This window comes from Panicum virgatum, chromosome 4K (genome assembly GCF_016808335.1).
Source record: "Panicum virgatum strain AP13 chromosome 4K, P.virgatum_v5, whole genome shotgun sequence".
Classification (NCBI taxonomy): Eukaryota; Viridiplantae; Streptophyta; class Magnoliopsida; order Poales; family Poaceae; genus Panicum; species Panicum virgatum.
The window spans coordinates 38,543,001-38,567,614 of NC_053139.1; the positions used below are offsets into that span (position 1 = coordinate 38,543,001).

The 24,614-nt window shown below is 49.1% G+C and overlaps 2 long non-coding RNA genes and 1 pseudogene across 5 annotated transcripts; 1 reads left to right on the forward strand and 2 right to left on the reverse strand.

The window, feature by feature from the left end:
* Positions 1-1,944: 1,944 nt before the first annotated feature.
* LOC120703899 lies at positions 1,945-4,818 on the reverse strand. Of its 3 annotated transcripts, XR_005687303.1 has the most exons (4): positions 4,432-4,818; positions 4,144-4,348; positions 3,277-3,366; positions 1,945-2,181 (listed from the first exon to the last, which is right to left on the reverse strand). It is a non-coding gene; the product is annotated as an uncharacterized LOC120703899 (long non-coding RNA). The 3 variants fall into 3 exon arrangements; XR_005687302.1 differs by lacking the exon at positions 4,432-4,818 and having other exon boundaries at positions 4,144-4,408; XR_005687304.1 differs by lacking the exons at positions 1,945-2,181; positions 4,432-4,818 and adding an exon at positions 2,188-2,966 and having other exon boundaries at positions 4,144-4,408.
* A 938-nt stretch (positions 4,819-5,756) lies between these two features.
* On the reverse strand, positions 5,757-8,615 carry LOC120703902. 2 transcript variants are annotated; one of them, XR_005687306.1, is made up of 3 exons: positions 7,980-8,615; positions 6,188-7,815; positions 5,757-6,085 (listed from the first exon to the last, which is right to left on the reverse strand). It is a non-coding gene; the product is annotated as an uncharacterized LOC120703902 (long non-coding RNA). The 2 variants fall into 2 exon arrangements; XR_005687305.1 differs by having other exon boundaries at positions 6,188-8,460.
* A 1,009-nt stretch (positions 8,616-9,624) lies between these two features.
* On the forward strand, positions 9,625-11,602 carry LOC120703900 (annotated as a pseudogene).
* Positions 11,603-24,614: the final 13,012 nt, after the last annotated feature.

The window sequence follows — 24,614 nt, forward strand, 5'->3', positions numbered from 1 at the left end:
GCGATACCGGCGAGGAGGAAGCCGAGAAGTCCTCTACGCGTCGCGAACAGGAGCAGAACTGATGAGGTGGGGGGATTTAAGTGCAAAATAGCAGCGATCGTTGGATTGAGATCGGATGCTTCATATTCGCGGATTGCATGATTGCACAGGTAAGCCGATTGCATAGGATATGTCTCCCTGGCCACCTCCCCCGTCCCCCGATGCCACGGCAAGTCGGTAACGGCTACCTCCCCCGTCATGAGGCCGCGGCGGCGGCGGCGGCGGCAGAGGCCGTGTGCTGTGTCGAATTCCATGCCGCGTCGAAAATTAACGGCCCAGCAGGTCTGAATTTGCGGCCCAATAACTGAAAAGGTGGCTCTGTCCTCGGCCCAAGACTCGGTTCCAGATCTGCCCTTTGGCCCACTCGGTCCCTTAATTTTTTTTGTGTGAGTAACTCGCTCCCTTAATCTTGGTGAGCGAAACTGACCCGCTCCTCCTCGTGTGCATACGGATTTAGATGCCCCTTGTAGTTATGTATATCATCGATTTTTTTCAAACTCTAACTAATAACATCAATTCAATCATTTGGTTAAATAAAGTAAAGTACTCTCTCCGTCCCAATGAGCAAGTCATTCTGGAGTTCAAAATTTGTCTTCAAAAAACAAGTTATCCTACCATATTTGGAAAGTATATGTGCATGTAAGAATTAATTAGTACCAAATTTTGAATAATAAATAGGAGCACACATGGTCATTTTAAATTCTTGTCAATCTATCCTAAAATTCTTATGATGACTTGTTTTTTGTGACGGAGAGAGTAAATGTTACTAGATCTGTTATTTGAAATACTTTAAATTTAATTTGTAGATTTATCTATTTGCATATTTGTAGAAAAATTCAAAAAATAAAAAAAATTGCCAAACGCATACGCTCACATACATGAACTCACAATCACCCCAATGAATACACGTACGTAACTCTATCCCTATGAGTACCTGCAGAGACTGAGTCGGCAAATCTTCGAAATTGATGAAGTCACTACGTACGTCTCACTGTCAACGGGCACATCGTGTACCATCGAAAAAATAGCGCCGGTTAAATTTTGTAACAAATCCAACGAGCACTCGTACCGAAGACTCGAATTCGGAAAAGAAACCTTACAAATTAAGCTACGCTCAATTCACAAAATTGATAAAAAAATTATAATATTATATATTTAAGAATGGAGGTAAGTATACGTTTCTCAAATCTTGCTTTAGAGCTACACTACAGGAGATAGTGCCGCATACGCTTTAGAAGAAAGCTCAGCAGCTTTACGACAACACAAATAATGCAATGCAAGCCAGCAGGACGCCACTCGGTACGCGATAAAGAGAGAGTGGTGGGGGCTGGGCGGCTCTGGCTCTACATGCATCTATCATATATCATATCATCACGTAATGCCTCCCAGCGTCATGCAATTAACGGCCAAACATTTGGACCAAACCAATAGAGGCAGCGGATATATATAGGACACCGCTATTCCATACCCTGGGTATGGAATATTATTCCATACCGAGCCATCCGACGGCGCACACCCGAGCACCTCCGGCCCCCCGCGCGGCCCGCTGGCGGTTTTTTCCGCCCCCGCGACGCTCCCTGGGCCCGACCGTACCCCTTCCGCCCTTCGTCTGTTTTTTTCTTATGGTGAGAGTGGGCCAGCCGGTTTTCAAGAGGCTCGGCGCCCACACCCCGCCATCAATTTTTGAATAAAAAACTTGCTCAGGCAAAACCGTGACAGATTGGGCATTTATTGGGTGCAACCCACCAAAAAAGAACTTAACTCATTATACCGAGATATCTACTTCACTATCACGATTTCATTTCTAGTTTCCGCTCTTTTACTAATTATTCAATTGTGGCTCCCTCTATTATATTTTTTTATTCATAGGTCAGCCCGTACCTATATTCGCATGATCCGACAAACTTGTAAACATTGCAGCCACAAAAAGATGGCCGATGGAAAACCTTATTTCTTAGTAAGTGTTAAACAATTCAACCAGATCGGTATTGTACAATATTTTGTAAATATCTCTGTGCATGCGGCATGTTAGTCTTATCAGACTGAATAAGGCTAACGACAAAAATAAAATGTGTTGAGCTCGTCGCAGTCCGCGCGGTGAATACGTTCTTGTAGGTTGCTTGCGACCTCTTCCCGCAAACACTGGACCATGTTAGCATTATCATAAATAATGTTAAGCGTCAATAGAAAATTTATTTATATGTAACCTATCATGGAGTTAGTTTCTTCACCACAAAATAATAACATGCATAGATATTCCCATGTTAACCATAAAAAACTTAGTTATTTGCAGGCTAAATAGCCTGGTCACAAATATTTCCATGTATGCCTAGGAAAATTTATGCAATCTAGCAAAGTTAAGTTCCTCAGTGCAAATAGTGACATGTCTACATGTAGAACCTCTATCATCCAAAGTGAACACAAAAAAATAACTGGCTTGATCACAAATAATACCATGTGGCAACACAAAAACTAGAGTGGCTTGATCACAAATAAACTCATGCATGAGTGTGAAATCTTAAGTGGATTGATTGCAAATAAATCATTTTTAGCACAAAAATTAAAGTAGATCACAAATAATACTATTTACGAACACAGTAACTAGAATAGCCTGATCACTGATAATACCATTTGTGAACATAAAAACTAGATTGGCCTGGTCACATTAATACTATATTACTATGTATGAAAAATAAAACTAAAGTAGCCTGGTCACAAATAATACCATGCATGGGCATAAAAGCTAGTGGCCTGGCCACAAAATGATCATGTTTGAGCAAAAAAACGAAAAGTAAAGCAGCCAGATCAAAAGTAATCCCATTGCCATATCCTACCGGATTCTTTTTTTGTTAAGAATTTGCTATACCCTAGCAGCATTCCCAATGTCGTAGGTGGATCGAATTAGAGGCAGTACTCACAACCTGAAGCTGTAAAACAATATGGTGCAGAAGTTTGAATGGGCAAGGAGTAACACAAATAAAAAAACCATTCTTGTTCCTACTAGGAAGATTTGAACTGAATCAGGGGTAGCTGTTTGATATCTTATTGTAAACTATCACTAAAAAATGATTGACAAGAAAGGAAAAAATACAGCACAGTATGATCAGTACTAAATATATGAGCATGAGTGAAGCATGCAAAAGAAAGGTTACATCAAACTCACGCATCAATGCGCACATAGTTAACATTGCCAAAGGTTTCCAGGACATGAGATTTATGCAAAAGAATATAGCTCACCTCTGATCATCTGATGCCTAGCCAATCTCACTGAGTACCATGGCATCTGAACAGAATGAGGTGCAGCTGAAGATACTCCCAACCACCTACCTAGCTACAAGCAATGATCCTCATTACCACATCAACAAAATAGTGGAACATTAGGCCAGAACACTTAGTGAGGCAACAACAGCTCATGGTGTCCCAGACAGCGCAAAAGTTAGATAAATTGACTAATTGAGAGCAGTTCAATAAAATAGTTCCAATTCAAGTATCAGTGCATCAAAATAGATGTGCAGACACATCGAGCTCCAAGGCTAAATGAGATCTGGGCTCAATGTGCTTTCACAGGAAAAGAAACAATACAACTTTCTACCAGATTACTACTTTTCGAGATTGCTGTGAAAATCTGAATTTGTGGTTGTACTCAAATCACAATTACAGCATGATCCATATATGCATATGGAAAACAGAGAAGGAATAGAGTTTTAAAATTATAAAACAGAGTTTCAGTTAATGAAAATGAACATGAAGACACTGTAGCCATGAGAAAGGTCCAACTGTTATATGAAACAAAGCTTATTTGTTGATTTCCGTATTTTTGAAGGGAATGAATGAGAAATTGGTAAAAGTAAATAAGAAAAACAATTGTCAGATTGGATGAATAAGCAAAGGAAACCACTATAAATTTCAGCACTACGGGACAATAATCTGAAACCATCTCTACAATAGCGCCACCACAATGAGAAAAGGTATTTATGCATAAGTAGATCAACGGAGGTGCCACCAAGAGAAAGTGCGAATGGAAGCAGGAGCTGATCAATTTACACATGCTTGATTAATCTACCCAGCATCGTACGTAGACAAAAGAGTAATTGGATAATTTACCTCCCTGTGAGTCAGGCCTCTGGCCCATTGCTTCTGCAGCTCCATTGCCACCCAAAGAACCGCATCCAAGATGCATGCAGCAGATTGACGTTAGCAGCCTAGCTGCCTCTCTCTTTCGCCAGGGGACACCAACAAGGGAGTTATTTGGGCAGACAAAAGATCTGAACTTCACTTGATGTTGGTCGAGAATGGGTAGATCTATGCACTGCAAGCAACAAGACGATATGGATGAGATTTTTTGCATAGAAAAATCGAAATTTCTAGAAGCATACCTCGCATAGAGATTACACGGCAGCACCACAGTTCGCAGGGGAAGCCGCAGTCTGGGGTCTGGCAGGTCCCGCATTGAGCAGCTCCGGCGGTTCCGCCAGAATCGCCTAGGCGGTGTGCCAGGGGCAACAACGGAGATGGGATTCGGGGGATAGCAATCAACAGCGCGAAGGATTGCCTCCACCGATTGCGCCGCTAAAATCCCACGGGCAGTCAAGGATTGCAAAGCTGCAGAGACCGCCACGCGATGAGATTGCCGGAGGCCACCGTGGATGCCGTGAGAGCTCGCCGAATCCGCCCTCCGCACCACCGCAGCAGAGGAGGGAGGGGGCGGCACCGGTCGTGATGAACCCCGTCGGGAGGAAGGTGCGGCGCCGGGCGCGCCGGGACGAGGAGAGCGTTGTCGCAAGAGGAGGGTGGTGCGGCGCCGGGAACGGGCTGGGGGGTGCCGGGTGGGTGGGCGCTGGGGTGCACCGCAGACCGACCGGGGAGGGGGGGTTCAGAACCGCACGGGGAAAGGCCATGTTTGGTTACAAGTCTAATCACAATTTCACAAAAAGACGAATGTCCGCATGGAGTACTAAATGAAGTCTATTTGTAAATTTTTTTAGGGATGAGTGTAACTTTTCAAGACGAATCTAATGACTCAAGTTTCATCATGATTGGCTACAATGATGCTACAGTGACCGCACTCAATTATTCACTAATCGTACGGTCAAAGACCTCATTAGTTAGAGCAACTGCTACAGTACCATAGTTGTGGAGTTAATTTTGTAATTAGACTTTATTTAATACCCTTAATTGGTGGTCAAAGTACCAAAAAATTTTCCTTAAAACGTTTTCACCCCTCATCCAAACATGGCCAAAACCAGGAACCATGAACGCGGGCGGATCGGGTGCGCAGCTGGACTCGGATACCGAACAGCTTATTCCATACACAAGTACCTAATAGAGCTACTATATATATATAGGACACCGCTATTCAGTACCCTGGGTATATGGAATAGTTATTCCATACCCGAGCCATCCGCACTACCGTAGCGTCCCGCGTCGGCGTCCGGTTTTTCTCGTCCATCGCCAACTTCCACGCCTGTGGGCCGGTGGACCGAGCGGTAGTTTTCGTCTCCTGCGCACGTCTCCGTCAATTCGTCTCACCCCCATAGAATTCGCTGTTCCTACCAAGTGGCCATCATTACGAATTAGAATACGAGTATTTATGATCAAAAGCAAATGATTTCGGTTTGTACTCCATGTTCTGCTTTCACGTGGCTCATTGATTTACTTTTGGAAAAAATGACTGTTTATAATTAGCCAACAAAGATTTTGTGTACAGAACACTTTGGTGTCACAATAAAATGCAAGTCTCTGATTAAAAACCTTAGGATTCATGATTTCACCATAGGCCTCCACATAAAACAAAATACAGCATTTATGATACAGAGCCTACGGTTTTCATTCGTATATGATTGACAAATTGATATTTGGTGTACGAAGTACACCCGCTCTATGCCTCTAATCTAAATTTAACCATCCACCCGCCATCTCCGGCAAGCAAGCAAGGAACTCCTCCAGTTACAGCACTCCTGTGCGTGAGATTTTTGGCAAGCAAACATCTCCAGGCCCTGATCTCCGGCAAAGCAACTCCAGCAAAGCAGTCCTTGCAGCCGGCCTTCTGCATAATATATAAGCATAACTGATGAGCTGACAGCTACTGATTGCTCGGCTACTAGCCCACGGCTCTGATAGTGCACACAATTTAGATAGAGATACTTACTGCAACTATGCAGCAGATTTGCGATATGTGAGGGGCCAGACTAAGCACATCAAACTATAGAAGTTCCCGGACACATTCAAATAAGAAATGTTTTCAAGAGCTGATGATATGAAATAAAAGAAACATGTAAGTTGTGTCGTTGCAATTATTGATGGTAGCCTCCCTGGTGGCCTTCCACATTCATCTCCTTCCTCTGCACATCTGCAGAAACAAAGATCCTCAGCAATAGTGTTAGTACAGAACAAAGGTGTGTTTGTTTACCATTTACATGATTAGCTAATTAGTAACTATTAAATAGTGCATTGCGTATAAATTTGTCAGTATACTATTGTTAAATTAGGCAGAGCTATGATTGTTCAGTTAAATGTGTGCTGCATGGGCTAGTGTGACGGTATAAAAAATGATTAATCTCCATTATAGAATCAATGACATTGGCCTGAAGCCACTAAACAGGCACTCAACAGCCAACACTCTACAGGAAAAGTGGAAAACCATGATTGGTAATAAATTGCTTGGTTCAGGAATCAGGAGTCAAACAGCAGCAAATTGTGTGTAATTACATCATAAAGCAATATATAGACCAACCAGATCTCAAATGGCCTGCTTAGAATTTTTTTCAGCGGAGTCAAATCAAGTAGAGGTGCAGGTAAATTAGAAAGGTGATGCAGAATTTCAGACTGAGCGAGTGTGCTGCCAGCTGAAGAGCAACCGTTCAAGGTCAGGCTAGCAACACAGACAGTCGATTCATGTAAATTTAATCAAAAAATTGAGTAGATTTTGCTAAAGGTTGGTACATGATTGCGTTCATAAACAGAGCACAAGTTTATTTTTCATTGACTCTATTTATACAATCTTCTATAGTTATTTTTCTCACAACCTCTTCTCTCATGACATGGTTCATTAGGATACAGATTCACAAGTAGATGCTGTCGACAATGGGTAAATCGATGATCTAACATTGGTATACACATGATTCGATAGTATGCCAACATTGGTAAACCCTAATCAGTGTCAGTTGAACAGGTTGCCTCATGAAAATTTCAGTATTAGCTAAAACATCAGTTGGCACGATTAGAGAAGAGACAGGCGCATGATGTCCTCCCATTAACTAGTTGAGCTCGTGGCCATCGTCTCCAGCTAAAGCAGGAGCAACAACACTAAAATACATGGGTACCTGTGACCGCATCCTTGTCTACTGGCTGCAGGCGCGCATTCAGCATCCTTGTCTACGTCTCGAAGCATGTAAAGCCCCCAATACCAAACCTCATCCATGCATTGCGCAGCTCAAGGGAGGGTGCCCCTGCATTGGTACCCGGGAGTGATCGGACTAAAAATCATGGAAGCGTGCGGGTGCGGCGTCACCCCCACTGCTCGGTTGAGAACCAACCTTGCGGATCGATATTTTGTTAGGATACACTGACAAGAACAGGGAAGGGAAAGTTGGATAAGAATCACACAGATACTGTTTACAACAATCTAATTTGAACTACAACCTGGACAAAGCATCGGCACCTATGATAGAAATTGTCCAATAAGGGTGAGGGTAGATGGCACCTTGCACCATGCGGGGGAATTAGCAGCGATTCATCCAAAAAATCTGAAACTCTTCTGAGCTGCTCCACGTCGGTCTGATCTGGCAAAATGAAGGACATATCTGAGCTGCTATAAGATGGTGAGGTGATGATGGAACTGAACATTCGGCCACCTAAAACGAGCTCATCCTGGTACATACCTATACAAGAAATCGAGAAAAAAATTTGGGGAATCAAATACGACAGGGGTGGAGGCGCACCTTGTGTACCTGGGCCGGTGGATCTCCAAAGCGTTCCACTGCTTGAGGTGAGGAGGAAGCCGCCGGCGCCGGGCGTGAGGAAACTCGCAATCGACGCCTTGCTGCCACACGGGTCCAGCGCAAGGGCACGGAGCTCATGCGGAGTGGAAGGCAGGCCGAGCGGATCAGGTGGCAGGACTCCGGCGCCATCGGAAGGAGCTCTCCTAGGGGTCGACGGCGGCTGGAAAAAACAGATCGAACTCGCAGAGCACGGAACCGTCGATGGCGACGGGAGGAGCGGAGCGGAATGATCGATCTAATTGGAAACCGACAACTGTGGGAAAAAATCAGGGTATGCAAAATCGGAAACGAGTTGGCGGCGTGGGATGGGGCGGGGGTGCGTGTCGGTCGGTGAGGGGTGCGGCTCGCCGGGGCGGCACGGTCGCCGGCGGCGCAGGGCAGGACAGGAGAGCAGGCGACGCCGGGCAAGACGGGAGAGCAGGCGGCACAGGAAGACGAGATCGTGGCCACGATCTGTTACGAGCTGGGGGTGACCATCCAGGAACCGGCAAGGAGAAAAACCGGACGGGTGGGGGGAGCTCGGCGCGGGGTCGGCTCGGGCTCGAGTTAGGTCGGGTATGGAATAGCTTATTCCATACCCAGGTTATTCGATAGAGCTTCTATATATATATCGCGGAACTAAAAAGAACTCTGTGGGAGCCTCTCACCTTTTGCCCACTCCTGCTGCGCCGCGTGTCCACCAAACCGATAGACTCCACGCGCAGCACAGGTTAGGCGGCCGCCGCTTGGTCGCTACGGGTCCAGGGGTGACGTCCTTGCCTCTTCACCGAATCGAGGACGCGAGACACTGGCACATCACTCTTTCTCACTTTTCTTTTCTCCTCATTTTTCTTTCCCCATCCACCCCTGCCCCCCTCTCTCTCCACGGCGCGCCACCCCCAAGCCTCCTCTCTCCGTCGGCCTCGCAGCCCCCTCGCCGCTGGCGAGCTTGCTCGAGATCTGCCGCGGCCGGATCCGCCGCCTCCTTCTCCATCCTCCTCTCCGACGGCGAGCAGCGCCACCCCCACGCTCGGCGCGCTCCCAAGCTCTCCGGGGCGGATCCGCTCGCCCGCCTGCCCGCCGGCGGAGACAGAGGCCCACGGCGGCGTCGGCTATGGCGGAAGCAGGGGCCGGCCAGATCCGGCGGCAACTCCCTCCGCGCGCGCGCCGTCCTTCGCCGCCGAGCTGCGGCGCGCCCAGGACAAGGAGCTGCGGCGCGCCTAGGGCTGCGGCAGCTGGCGGGCGGGCACGACTCCAGCGCATGGCGAGCTTGCAGGGGCGGCGACCAGCTTTCTTGCTCCTTCTCCGGCGGCGGCGCTCCGGCCTCCCCCACGCCTGCGCTTCCTCTGGGCTCCAAGTCACCGATCGCGAGGTCATCGCTGCCGCGCGACCTTCTTCCGTCTCCGGCCTCCTCCGCGCGGGGCCACGACGGCGGCGGCCGGATCCGCACGGGGCCGTGGCGGCGCTGTGGAGGTCGCCGCCGTCGAGGTGGCGCCCCGTGTTGCAGGTGGCGGACGTGCGCCACCTGCCGGCCGGCAGCGCCCTCAGCCCGGCGCCGGAGTAGTGGTACCGCCTCGACCTCTCCGACGGCATGCACTCACAGCCCAGTACGCTCGCCGCCTCCCTGAGGACTGAGGGGCTTCATGAGGACTGAAGGATCAACGATATCATCACCCACAGCCAAGGCGTATTTGATTATGATTGTTGCGCTAGCAAAGGCTGATCGGATGGAGGAGTCTTTTGAGCTGATTTCAGATATGAGAAGTAGTGGGTGTATGTCTGATGTTTCGACTTACAAAGATTTGATTGAAGGGATGTGCTTGGTGCGTAAACTGGATGCTGCCTATCGTGTGTTGGAGGAGATGAGAAAGGCTGGATTTCCTCCTGACATTGGCACCTACAATTGCTTTCTTAAGGTTCTCTGCAGTCTTCGATAGGCTGATGATGCACTTGAGAGAATGATAGAGGCCGCATTGCGAGCCCCGTGTTCATAGCTTTAACATGCTGATGGTGATGTTCTTTGAGATGGGAGAGGCACATAGAGCTTTAGATATCTGGCATGAGATGGATAGAAGGGGATGTAGACGTGCTATTGATACCTACGAAATAATGATTGATGGTCTGTTTGACTGCGGAAGAGCAGAAGATGCAAGTGCTCTTCTAGATGAGGTTATAAACCGTGACATCAAACTTTCATACAAGAAGTTTGATGCTATAATGCTGCGTTTATCAGCTGTAGGCAACCTTGGTGTGATACATCGATTGTCTGAGCATATGAGGAGATTTTACAATGTTGCGATGTCAAGACGATTTGCAATCACTCAGAAGAAGGAAATGAGTGCCATTACTATTGATGCTCTGGTTGTTGTTGTTGTTGTTGTTGTGGATAATTAGGAGCTTATTCAAACGTAAGTGTTGCTGTGGTTTCTCTGATTTTATTACCAGCTATTGGTGGTCAATATATTCAAAATGTTTGTGCCTTGTGGTTTAGATATGGTGTTTAAGTTTGTTCATGCAATGAGCAGTACATCTAAAGTGCCATAAAAATAGCGAATTTCGATCAAGTTCTTTTCTTATGGTATATATATCCCACACTTGATGCCGTACTGGTAAACTTGTTTGGTACCACGACCTCTCCTCACCCCAAAAATTAGTGCAAGGCCTGTTAGGACTGTAATGGAATCTATGTATATATAGAAATATAATATGAAGTAGGATATTTGTCTTTTATTACGCGGAATACTAATCTGTATATGCCACTATGTGATATCCTTATCCAATTGCCCAATATTTGCTTCCTGAATACGAATATTCCTTTGTTTTTTCAATGTACTAAGGATCATTTAGGGTTAATTTACTGGATGAATTATATTGGCTTAGTAGATGCTTTTTTCAAGACCCAGACACCCAAAGTTTTGAAAATGTGTTTGCTTGACTAATCGCAAGTAGTTGGGTGACTCAGTGAGTTCCTATCACTGATTTTAAGACCTAATCTTTACTGAAAGATAGGTAGGAAACTGAGCTTATTTACTTTGTCATTCTAGAGCCAACATCACCAACTGAACTGTCATTCTGGAGCTAACATCACCAATAGAAAAAATGGACCATTCAGATCATTAGTAGCTTGGCTACCTAAGACATTCGAAGCCCGCTATAAGCCAGATAGGAGTTATCTTTATCCTAAACACGATTCTATTGTGCAGGGTGGTTGATGTATGCCAGCACACATTGTTATAGTAATCCGGAGTTCAAGAAACACACTGCATGGACTCATTCATTTGTCGAATTGAACCAGGGCTGTGAATATCATTGCATTTAATATCTTCACATTTGGTGCAGGCTTTTTCCTCTATATGCTGTGTTGCTTGCTAATCGAAGGCATAGAGTTCCTGCTTCGAGATAGTTTGCTGCATGTACCTTTTTTCGTGCTTCAGATCAAGAATGTACAGGAAAATGATCATTTGCAGTATTTTTTTCCCGGTTAGACATCACCATCTATTAAGTTTGACGAGGCTCACCTGCAGTATATGAACAAAGAACTACTATATTTATTTTCAATAGTAAAAATTAGAGTTGTCCATTCATCATGGCAGTCTACTTACTGTCGGTCTACTTACTGCCCTGTCACCCACCATCATGCTATGTCCGGCACATTCTATACTATAGCAAATGATCCCTCACATGCTACACAACCATATACACGCACATAACCTGTAGGCGCGGCGTTAGCGCGCTAATATTTCTAGTATATATTACGGGATGAAGAAATCCTCTAATTTCTCGGAAAATCTATTCCCCGCATATGTGGGGATGATGCATCGTGTCGCACAGGGGAGGAAGAAGTCTTCCTCCTCTCGACCCTGCCGCCGGCGAGCTAGGGGAGGAGAGGGAGGGGCGGCTGCTGAGGAGAGGCGGTTGGTGGGGGGAGCGGCCGCCGGCGAGGTCGCCGGCGGCCGGGGTGGTGGCGGGCGGGCGGCGGCCTTTAGGTTTCGGGTTGCCGGGGTCCAGGGCGGCTCCATGGCCTCCGGCTATAGAAGAGGAGGGGGCCGGGGGCGGCGGCGGCGGCGGTTCGGCCGGCGGAGGGCAAGGCGGCGCGGGAGCGCCGCCGGCCGGCCGGGGCCGGACAACCGGTGGGCGGGGGCCGGCAGCGGGGGCGAGAGAAGGCGGCGGTGGACGGACGGCGCGGCGGCGAGATTGGTTAACGTGGTGGTGGTGGAGAGCGGCGGCGGAGGCAGTCGACGGCGGGGGAGGGGCGCCTGTGCGATGCGTCGCTCGCCCCCCGCATATGCGGGGAATGGACTCCCCCCTAATTTCCTCCCAACATGGCTCCGAAACGATCTGCCTAACCGTCACCGTAGCACGCGACATCAAAAGCATATGCATGCACGGCCTCAATGATCGGCGTGTAGTGGCGCAACAAGACGGACGGACGGCCGCCACCACCACCACCGGCGGCCATACTGCTCTTAGTATAATGGCCACTGAGGGCTTCAAGGTGAGCATCTCCAAGAGACTCTTCATATCTTTCCTAGTTTACATAAATAGAGATTTTGGCGAAAAAATAGCCTTCAACAATCTTTTCAATTGGATATCTAAATATAGACATCCTCTTTTCCGAATTTCTCGCTAGCCAATGATGGAGGGTGAGAATGGCTCTCTAGACTACATACAAGATATAGAAAATATGTTAGAAAGTATAAGAATATAGAAAATGATTTTTATTCAAATGACTCTCCAAATGATGATTTAGAGAGTAGATTTTAAAAAGACTCTTGGAGATGCTCTTAGGCATGGATCTGTTTTCCCCCATTATTCATTATATGAACCGGATTCTGTTTGGTAGATCTCCACCAACTAAGGTGCTCTCGTCCCCTTAGTTTTTATTGAGTCAATTGCATCCACTATACAACAACCTGTAAATTGCTCAATTTAATCAAAAAGCTTGACAAATTGGTGCATCTATGGTTCAAATATAATTAGCTTAGCAAAATACATCTTGGCCTATTAAACTCTAGGGTAAATGGCTAGTTTGTGGCATGCATTGCTTGTGAGTTTCGTGGTGGCTAGTTTAATGCTACAAATACGGATTGTGGAAAGTACATGACTCATGATCGAGCAGCCCTTTACTAGAGAAATTTATAATGTTCAATGTATCATTTGATTTCCTATCATATCGAAATAATTACAAATAGATGATTGTGGAAAGTATATGACTCATGAGTAGCCGTTTACTTGAGAAATTTATAATGTTCAATTTATCATTTAATTTCCTATCATATCAAAATAACTATAAAAATTACATTCTATATTTTAATCCTGCCAACAATGTTTGGGCCGTAGACATATCGATTTGCCATGTTGTTGCATCAAAGTGAGCAGTTTACAAGTTATTGGACCAATCTGCACCAACTTATCAAGTTGTCGTACCAAATTGAGCAGTTTACAAATTGTTGGACCAATCTGCACCCACTTGCTAAGTTGTTGCATGGTGGGTGCACTTAACTACTCTAGTTTATTTTAGAAAAAATATTTTATAGAATCAGCCTAAATTATTTCTTTGTGGTAGAGCTCCTCCTAGATTCAGCCCACAAACACTCTCGGAGCTCTGTCAAACAGACCCACGTAGGGAGTGGGATGCTTAAGTTTGCCCTATGTGTTCAGACCGTGCTAATTATTAGATGATTGAGACATTGGTTTCAATCGTAGGATTAACTTTTATATGCAAGAATTAATAATCACGTAACAATCACCTAAAAGCTCAAGTCTAAGCATCGTGTGTTGAGAATATTATTGGAACTACTTTGCACAACTTATTGGGATTGCAATGGCATAACCTCTAGGGTCACCCGGATCGACTTATATTCCAGGTTCATAGAGTCCTAATTCTAGTCTAATTACATAATCTAAGAGACCTACTCGGAGTACAATGTTCTAGTCCTAATCTAATGCAACTTTTACTCTAGCATGGTGCATTGTATTACATGCTCTCATGTGGCCAAAACTAATGTACCGAGCTTGCCCTTTGACAAAGAGTTGACCTGTAGGGAAATAGACACCGAAAAATAAAATTTTCTACCCATATCCAGGAACTACTGCTGTTATAGATCATGGAATTACCACTAGACGCGCGGGTGCGAAACTTCTGTAGCGCATCGGTGTAGTGCAGATGGAAGTCGGCAGTGCAGTTGCAAGATGCTCCTCACGTGTGGCTCGTCCTTGTGCAGCAAATGCAGCACCTCCAAAGTATCCACACGTACGGGAAGAAGTGTCGCGCTCCGGACTACTAGATCCGCGAGAGCGACCTAGGACTTCGGCGTGCAGGCGGGGCGGCAAGCAAGAGGAGGCGGCGGCCAAGGAGAGGGGCTAGGGTTAAACTCCTTGGGTGCCCCCTTGTTTTTATAGCCCTTAAGGCCCCTCCTAGGTGGGCTCTCCTTGGGCCCCACCTTAGGCGCCCCTTTTGGGCCTGACGAGGCCATTAGTGCACCAAAGTCCAGTCTAACTTGGATCTCATCCTTATCAGGTTTCTTTCTCTTAAGTGTGTGATCCTATGGGCTCCCATGCGAATAAACATGGCACGAGTACTCTTACACGGCCCAATAGTAGACAGCGTCCTCTAGCAAGACATGTCAAGTCCTATACACACGCAAAGATTATATCAGACGAGCCGTCACAATGTCATATACATGTTGTTCCTTTTGCCTCACGATATTTGGTCTTGCTCTAAGCTGACCTCTATTTCTCGATGCCGTGATTCAGATCCTTAGTTAACTCTTAACCTTCGCATGGCCATGCACTTCTTGATCTGAATCACTCGAGGGGCCCAGAGATATCTCTCTTAGGTAGAGAGGGGCAAATCCCATCTTGACTGTCCATGTCTCACAGCATGCTTTTTGGCAAACCCGAAAACCATCTTTATAACTACCCAGTTACGGAGTAGCGTTTGATGGCTCATAAGTAAGTGTTGGTGGAGAGTGTCTCCGGAACGGACGAACACTACAACAGTAATGGGCAACACGGAAGTCAAGCAATAAAGTGTTCTTTCTTCATTCCCCAGATCCCCTTCAATGAACATTACACAGGGTATTTATAGGTGGCGTTACAACTTCAATGTACAATTACTCTATTGCACCCCTACAACGGTAATATTCCCGGAATATTCCTAGATACGAGCGTAATTTGCCCGTTACAACTTGAGTGCGCCATAGCTCAGCAGCGGGACCCACGCCGACCCCGGCATCTTCGCCGCATCCGACGAAACTCCCGGACCCGCTGCTAAGTACTCTGCGAGACTCGTGTCACCGAGTCTTCGCTCCTCTCCGTCTTCTTGCTCGTGGAACAGCGAAGACGGAACACCTCCGCGATAGCTCCTGGCGTCAGCTTTAGTCTTCCGGGTGCACCGTCTTCGCTTCCTGACCCGAAGACACGCGAAGATGTGTCACCTTCTGCTGGTAGACCTTCGGCTCGCCTTGACCCGATGTCTTCGCGTTCCTCCGGCGATCTGACCGAAGGTGGTGACCCCAACAGTAGCCCCTCGGAGCCTCATCCCGATCTTGTTAGGGGCGTGGCTTCGACCTTGTGGACGCCATCGGCGTCCCGAAGCGCCACCCTTCGGGCTGGGCGCCGCGCTGGTGGTCGTCGAAGCGCAGTCCGTGTTCACTTGTATAGAAGTTGTGCCCCCGTCGAAGAAGCCAAATTTTTCGCTTTTGTAAATGTTAGTCCGCGTGCAAGATGGTAAATTCGAAATTTGGCGGGAGAAATTGAGTTGGCGCGAAGATATGAAAAGACCATAAAACCCTCGAATCGTCGTGATCCTAAACACGCCGCGCGGGGCATTAGCGTCTTTTCGTCTCGCGGGCGGTGAATTTTCGCGCTTGCCTTTTGCCTATAAATAGTGGCCCTGTTATTCTTCATTTTACTTTTCACCGCCCCTGCTCCCCTGCCTCTTCGCTTCTCGATTCGCGAAAGTCCTGAGGTCGAGAGTGAAGTTCTCAGAACACTCGGAGTCTTCGGAAATGGCGCTGAAAAGGAATCAACCGGGGGATCCGACAACCACAGTCCTCGGTCTGTCCAAGATGACTTCCTCCCTCCTCGATGACCTAGCACGTCGGGGCTTCGTTTCTGCTGACGATGTCCGTGCTCCACCGCCGGGTGAGATTTCTGCACATCCCCGCGACGATGAGGTGGTGGTCTTCCGCGATTTGTTTACAGCAGGCCTTCGGATGCCCTTGGATCCTGTGGTTGTGGATATTTTTCGTTTGTTCAGAGTGTACTTGCATCAGATGACACCTACTTCGGTGGTTCGGCTGAATCTGTATATGTGGCTGGCGAAGACCTGCTGCCTAACTCCGAGCGCTGAAGGCTTCGCTCGTGCCTTCCGAGTGCACTACCAGCCGAAAAAAATTTCAGTGGAATCAACCGGAGGCGCGGAGATATCAGCTGTTCCTCAGTACGGGTGTTATACCTTCGCATTTCACAAAAATCTTCCCAGCCCGGTCCCGGCGAGCAAGAACAAATGGGCCAACGACTGGTCCTCGTACTGGTTCTATCATAAGGTTACTTTGGACTCTGTCACGGGGACCCATCCTCTCGCCGTCGACCATATCTCTGATCTTGGCGACGTTCCAAAGGCCTCCTCCAATGTCCGCACCGAAGATGAGGCTCTTCTCGCCCTTCTTCGGAAACTGTCGAAGACCTTTAGCACCCGCGACCTCGTCGAAGAGTTTGTCGCATGTGGCTGTTTTCCAGTCAAGGCCGGCTGGAGCGTCTCGTCCTGGTTAGCCGAAGACCGCTGGATCGAGGGTATTCCGGTACCTGACTTCGTGACCGTTTTCAATCTTCAGAGCGATCGTGAGTTTTCAAACCTAATCTTGTTAAGGAGGTGCGATGCTTCGTGTTTTGGCTTACAGCTGTTGCTACCACGGTGATGCAGGGGTGGACCCTGCTGTCATCGAGACCCGGGCCGACGAGTTGATCGGGTCGGTGTCGAAAGACGAGTACAAGGCCCTCGCCGGTCATCTTGGTGGGGCACGACGGAACCGGGTGTTCCACGCGTTGGGCGTCTCGGCTCCCCCTCGATCGGCAGAGTTGAAGCTTGCCGAAGGTCATGGCGGCCCGGAGAAGGCAAAGGCTCTTGAGAAAGCAAAGCAGAAAAAAACTTCTTCGTCCGCGGAGCCGAGGAAGAGAAGCCGTCTGCTCGATACCATTCTGCAGCAGTCTCCTCTGCGGAGCAAGGGGGAATCCGAAGATGGCGGAAGCGCGGACAGCAATCGTCCTGCTCCGAAAGCGGCGCCTCTTGACATCCCTCAGGTGGCGGTGCCCCTGAGGGCAGTCCGTCCCGCCCTGGATCTCGAGTTCAGCACTGCCCAGGAGAGCGAAGACGAGGGGCACGTTCAGGAGGTCAACATTGTGGCCGACTCCCCCCGCCACTTGTCCCCCCCTCACGCAGCCCCTACTACCGGCGATGGAGCCGAAGTGTCTTCTGGAAGAAAGGGTGAAGCCGCATCCTCGTCCCGGAATACCGCATCCCCCTCCGAAGCGAAGCAGAGCGGCAGCGAAGCTTCATCAAGCTCGTCGGACGGCAGTAGTTTTTTCGTCCGCGATGCTGATCCCGAAGCTACTGCTGTGGAACTCGGTGCGAAGCACAACGCTGTGCTTCTTGGTGGGAAAATTGTGAAATCTCTTTGTTTTGAGAGCCGGGACCGCGAATGTGAGCTTCTGGCCGCGGCGGGCGACTCCTTCTGCTTTCCCCACATGGAGAAGGACTTGATGGGGAGCGGGGTAAACAGCATCCTGGAAAGTGCCCAAGATTTATCGCTGAAGGACTTCGTGGCTGCGCGGTGTGCTGCTCGGCAACTGGCGGCCGAAAACAGTTCAAAGATTGCTGTTGCCGACTTGGAGGCGAAGGTGGCGTCTCTTGAGAAAGAGAAAACAGAGCTGGAGACGCGCCTCGCCAGATCCGCCGAGGAGAAAAACACCCTCACTACGGAACTCCTCGCGTCCGCTGAACGAGCGGTGAGAGCCGAGGACGCCGCCAAGGCTGCGAAGTTGCTCGCGGAAGACACCGCGAAGCGCCGAGATACAATGCAACAGCGGCTTCGCGCCTTCAAGGAGGCAATAAAGACTGGGTCGGAAAAGCTGCAGGAGGAACTGCCTGACCTCCTCGCCCGTTATGGGCTTGTGGCTCCGGATATGTTCCCGGAGGGCGCCGACTCCATTGGCCTGGGCTCCTTCTTCCAGTGGCTTCGAGCATGCGTCGCCATGCTGGATGCTGGGTCACACTTTCATGAAGACATCAGCGCCATGGTCGCAGTCCGTACGCTCAGCGCCGCCGTGTACAGCCTCTTCCCCTCTGAAGCTGGACAGGCTTGCGTTGTGACGAAGGCTCAACTTCATTCCCTTCGCGACCCCTCCTTCCGCTTTGGCGAAGAACATCGCTGTCTGCTTCATGGAGCGTTTTTTAAAAGGTGAAGGTCGTGTCCTTGTTCAGCACGAGGTCGAGCGGATGAAGAGCCAGGCGACTTTCATTTATCTATTACTATGTTGATTCCTTGACGGAGAACTTGCTGACTTCTGAACTCCAATCTTACAGCTACAGTCCAAAGCTGACGCTATTGCGGAGCCCATTCTCCAAGAGGCTGTGCTCGCGGAAGAGAGACCTGGCGGCGAGGGTGCGAACGGCGACAACGGGCGCGGCGGTGCTGATGCAGCCCCAGAGCTTGAAGACCCGACGAGGGCGTCCTCTTCCCGTCCTCCGGTTGGCGAGGTGCGAGGGTCGCAGTAGGCTGTTGTATAGGGTCAGTTGTTATAGTTATTTTTGTACTCTAACACCTTCGGTGCCTGCGCAGGACCCTGCGTTGGCCCCTGCGCAGGCGGCCGAAGACGGTGCTCCTCACCGACTGAATCGGGGGAACTTTTATGTTGCTGGTGCGTCTTGGACGAAGTTTCATATTCGTTATCCTACGATTTCATTCGAAGCATTCTGGGCGAATAGAGCGCGTGTGTATGATCGCCGGAACAAACAGGCGAAGCATTTTTTTGCCGATTTCCAGCGGGATCCGGCGAAACATGCGAGGATCCTTGCTAACCGCAGGCTTCGTCGTGAAATAAAATGGATTCTTGATACCGATAGGCCTTATAGTTCTCCGGCTGGTTTGCGCGAGCCGAAGCCGGAGCCAGTGGACGACGAGCCCCTGGCGCCTCACGAATTTATGTATCGAAGCAAAGGCATCTTCGCCGAGAGCTCTAGCTGATGTGCGTTGCCCTCAGTTTCAGGGGGCGACTTTGAAAAGTTTCTTCGGCGGACGGCCGAAGAGATAATAGATGCGGCAGTCCGAGACGTGATATCCGAGGTGGACCGCCTAGTCTTCGAAGAAGAGGCCTCGGATGTGTGCGTGTGATTCGTTTCTTCGTGCTTTCACACTAAGTGTAATTTCGTTTTGTACCAATATGTACTTTGTAATTTACTTCGTCTCCTCGGGCGACGTGTATCTTCACTGTGTAACATGTAATTTTTCATTTATTTCAACACTTCGGGTGGAGTGTATCTTCGCGGTGTAATGTGTACTTTGTAATTTATCATATTGTCAGGCGTTTCAACCTTCGATTGTGCACACGTGTGTTTTGCGAAGCGCCACCCCCCCTTTTGCACGGGAGAGGTTACACGCTTTTTTGGCTGTTCATCTTCACTGTCGTCGTGCGTCTGGTTTTGCGAAGCGCCACCCCCCCTTCGCTCGACTGGCGGGGAAGATGAACTCCGACTTCTTATTGAATGTTGCATTCCTGCGGGGACTAATGCCGTCGCTTCGGTGATAGGGCTTTCCACCCGTCGCTCTGGCGGCGGGATTTTGGTTAGGGAACCTTCGGTTTTTTGGCCGGAGAGGTTCGCGCCTAGCTTCGGTTTCTGCGCGACAGGTTTTTCCACCCGTCGCTCCGGCAATAGGATTTTTGTTAGGGGACCTTCGGCTCTTTAGCCAGAGAGGTTCGCGCCTAGCCTTCGGCTTTTGCGCGACAGGACTTTCCACCCGTCGCTTCGGCGACGGGATTTTTGTTAGGGGACCTTAGGCTCTTTAGCCGGAGAGGTTCGCGCCTAGCCTTCGGCTTTCGTGCGACAGGACTTTCCACCCGTCGCTTCGGCGAGGGGATTTTTGTTAGGGGGCCTTAGGCTCTTTAGCCGGAGAGGTTCGCGCCTAGCCTTCGGCTTTCGCGCGACAGGACTTTTCACCTGTCGCTCCTGCGACGGGATTTTTTGTTTTCTGGGAAGTGGAGCTAAGGGGAGCGAAGACCTCGATTGGGTTTAGCTCCTCGTGCTCACTTCTTTCAAGCGTTAACGGCTTGTTTTCCACGCCAATGACTCCCCTCTTCACGTTGACGAAAAGGGATAGATGCTTTGGCGCCTTTGTAACGCGCTCGTTTGTTGGGGGCCTTGTTTATATTTCACAAGGGGTTACATAGGGTCCCGCCTCGTTAAAAACCTCACACCTCCGGCGCCCGAGTGGACACTCGAAAGCTTCCCCCGTGAGGAAAAGAGTACGGGCCCTTTGGTACATTGTGCTAATTTACAGGAGAAAAAAGGAGAAAATTTTATTCTACGAGCCCCTTCGGTTATTTCCCTCAGGTGGCTTTTACACAACTTCCCTATGCGACTTCCCTACACGTAGTATCTTTGTAGCATGTCCTTGTTCCATGAATATGGGTCTTCGGTGCCTTCCATCGTGCGGAGTCTGCAGGCCTCCGGTCTTGCCATCGATGCGACGATAAACGGGCCTTCCCACTTGCTGTACATCTTCCCTTTCTGCTTGGCCTTCGGTATTCTTCGAAGCACCAAGTCACCCTCTCTGATATTCCTGGGCTTCACCTTCTTGTTTCTCCATCTTCGCGTTTCGTCTTGGTATTTACCCAAGTTGATTGCTGCTTGTATCTTACCAGCTTCGATTGTGTCAACTGAGGGCTTGATGTCTTCTTCGATGTTTTCTGCCCCTTCGGATGTTCTCCAGGATTTGAGCTTTATTTCGTCAGGTGTTACGGCTTCTTCGCCGTATAGGAGCTTGAACGGTGTGAACTTTGTGGTCCTAGACTCTGTCGTGTTATGAGACCACACGACCCTCGGTAGTTCGTCCACCCATTTACCCTTTGGCAGCTCAGTGATGTTTTTCTTGATACCTGCGAAGATGATGCCGTTGGCCCTTTCCACCGCGCCGTTGGACTACGGGTGGTAAACCGATGCGAAACATAGGTTTGTGCCAAGTTGTGTGGCGAATTGTCTGAAAGTTGCGCTGTCGAACTGTTTGCCATTGTCCACTGTGACCTCCTTCGGGACGCCGAAGCGACAGACGATGTTCTGCCAGAAGAATTTTTGCAGGGCTCCTGCTGTGATGTCCCTGAGTGCTTTGGCTTCGACCCATTTGGAGAAGTATTCCACCGCCACAGTGGCGTACTTGTAGTTTCCTGGGGCCGTGGGCAACGGTCCTACTATGTCGATTCCCCATCGGGCGAGGGGCCAGCTGCACCTCGTCGGGTGGGAATTTGCTGTAGGGGGCATGCTTTTGACAATTCGGGCACGTGCGAACCACCTCGTGAGCATCTGCCACGGCCGATGGCCAATAGAAACCTTCACGGAAAGCTTTGCCGACCAGGGCCCTCGTCGCGATGTGCGAGGAACACATCCCTGCATGTATCTCTTCAAGCATCTGTTTTCCCTCTTCGCGTGAGATGCACCTTAAGAGTGGTGCGCAGACTCCCCCTCGATATAACTCTTCACCTATGATTCTGTAGTTTCTCGCTCGAAGTGCCATTCTTTTTTCTTCCTTCTCGTCCTCCGGTACAAAGTGTCCGCGAAGATAGGCCATTATAGCGGCCCTCCAATCTTCGCTGGTTATGGCATTGATGAATTTAGCTGGTTCTTTGGCACAGTTTACGGAGGCCTGCTTTAATGTTTCGAAAAAAACATCTGGCGGTAATGGATCAAACTGTGCTGCTGCTTTCGCCAGTTGATCAGCTTGCTTATTTTTTGTTCTGGAGAAACTACGGATGCTGAACCCCAGGAAGTGTTTCTCCATGCTTCGCATTGCTGCCAAGTATTTTGCCAGCTCTGGCTTGAGAGTCCTGTTGGATTTGTTTATTTGACCTGTGATCAACTCTGAATCGGACCTGATAGTCAGTCTTCGTGCGCCCAGTGCCCTTGCTTTGCGAAGACCCAGGAGAAGTCCTTCGTATTCTGCTACATTGTTTGTGCATCCGGTGAAGTCAAGCCTGACTGCGTACTTCAGTTGTGTACCCGAAGGTGCTGTGAGAACTGCCGAGGCCCCTGCTCCATCTCTCTGGTAAGCCCCATCACACTCCAGTTGCCATATTGCTTCTATCTTCGGCTGCTCTTGCGAAGGTGCGACTGGTGTCCAGTCTGCGATAAAGTCTGCCAAGACCTGTGACTTGATTGCTGATCTGGAGACGAAGTCAATGGTGTGCTCGGCTAGTTGCGTAGCCCATTTGCCTATCCTGCCGGAGGCTTTTCTGTTCTCAAACATGTCCCGAAGTGGGAAAGATGTTGGAACCTTGATTTTGTGGCTCTGGAAGTAGTAACGCAGCTTGCGTGATGCCATGACCACCGCATATGCCATCTTCTCCATTTCTGAGTATAGCAACTTTGACCCGTTTAGGGCTTCGGAGACGAAGTATATGGGCGACTGGGTTAGTGCCCCTTCGACCGTACGCTCTTTGACAAGGGCGGCACTGACGGCTGCGCCTGATGTGGAGATGTATAACAACAACTCCGCCTTCTCCGAATGGCTGGACATGACAGCCAACTTCTCGATATACTGTTTGAGGTCTTCGAAGGCCTTCGCCTGTTCTTCGCCCCATTCGAAGTTGCCTGATCCTTTCAGCGCCTTGAAAAATGGTAGGCACTTCTCAGTTGATTTTGATATGAATCGATTTAGCGAAGCCAACCTGCCCGTCAACTTTTGTACCCCTTTTCTGGTGGTCGGTGGCTTCATTCGCCTGATTGCTTCTATCTTCTCCCGATTTGCCTCTATTCCCCTTTCCGTAATCATGCATCCCAATAATTTTCCTCTTCGGACTCCGAAGACGCACTTCTCCGGGTTCAGTTTCAAGCCATGGCGGCGAAGGTTCGCGAATGTTTCGCAAAGATCTTGGATGTGGTCTTCCCTCCTCTTGCTTCGGACAACGACATCGTCAACATACGCGGAGATATTCCTTCCCAGTTGATCTCCCAGTACCTTCTTGATCATTCTATTGAAAGTGCATCCTGCATTGCGGAGGCCCTCCGGCATTCTCACGTAGCAATATGTCCCGAAGGGGGTGGTGAAACTGATCTTCTCTTCATCTGTCTTGTTCATGAATATCTGGTGATAACCTGAGAAACAGTCCAACATACTGAGCATCTCCGAGCAAGCTGCTGCATCGACCAAGGTGTCAATTCGCGGCAGTGGGTATTCGTCCTTCGGGCACGCCTTGTTCAAGATTGTGAAGTCAATGCACATTCGCCACTTCCCGTTCTTCTTCGGTACCATTACAACATTTGCTAGCCATTCTGGGTATTGTACCTCACTGGATGACGCCCGCGTCGAGCAACTTTTGTACCTCAGCCTGAGCCGCTTTCTGCCTTTCTTCGGACATTGATCTTTGGCCCTGCTTCACAGGTTTCGCCTTCGGATTCACCCTGAGCTCATGCTCGATGACTTCTCGACTGACCCCTCGCAGATCCGAAGAGGACCAAGCAAACACATCTTGATTGTTGCGGAGAAACTGTATAAGCCTGGCCTCTTCGGCCTCTTCAAGCCCTTTCCCGATGATCACCACTCGGTCGGGCACATCTTCGCACAAGGGAACCTTCTTCGTGTGTTCCGCTGGGGATACACCCCCTAGCTTCTCAGGCTCTTCGCAGTTTTCAGCCTCATTGTCCTCATTTGGTGCTTCAATGGCATGGACGTTCTTGTCTGAGGTGGATGCGTTGTCCTCGCACCTTCTTGCTTCTTCTTGGTTTCCGAAGACTGTGATAATTCCTCCGGCCATGGGTAGCTTCATGCATAGGTACGACTGATGGATTACTGCTGCGAATTTGACCAAGGTGTTGCGACCGAAGATTGCGTTGTAGGGATAGTTGATGTCGACCACGTCGAAGGTGATTGCTTCAGTTCTCTGTCCTGCACCTTCGCCAAATGTTACGTTGAGCTCTATCTTTCCAAGAGCTTCGATTCTCTTGCCTCCGAACCCAATGAGTGGATACTGTGACTTCTTCAGCGCTGCTTCGGTGAACCCCATTTTGACGAAACACTGCCAGACGAGGATATCTGCAGAACTCCCGTTGTCCACCAAGATTCTCCCTACATCATTCCCCGCAAAGTGCACTGAATTTTTGCCAATGTTCGCCCTTATGACGAGGGGGTCATTATGTGGGTAGTGCTGCAGCCGAAGGTCTGCCTGCGTGAAAGTTATTGGGACATGCGACCACGTTGTCCGGAAGCATCGGCCTTCGCTGACGTGGGAGACTGTTCTGAAATATTCTTTTCGCTGCTTCTTTGTCTCATGGACTGGTTCGTTGGATCCTCCGGAGATGGCATTGATGATGTTGACCCTGCTGCC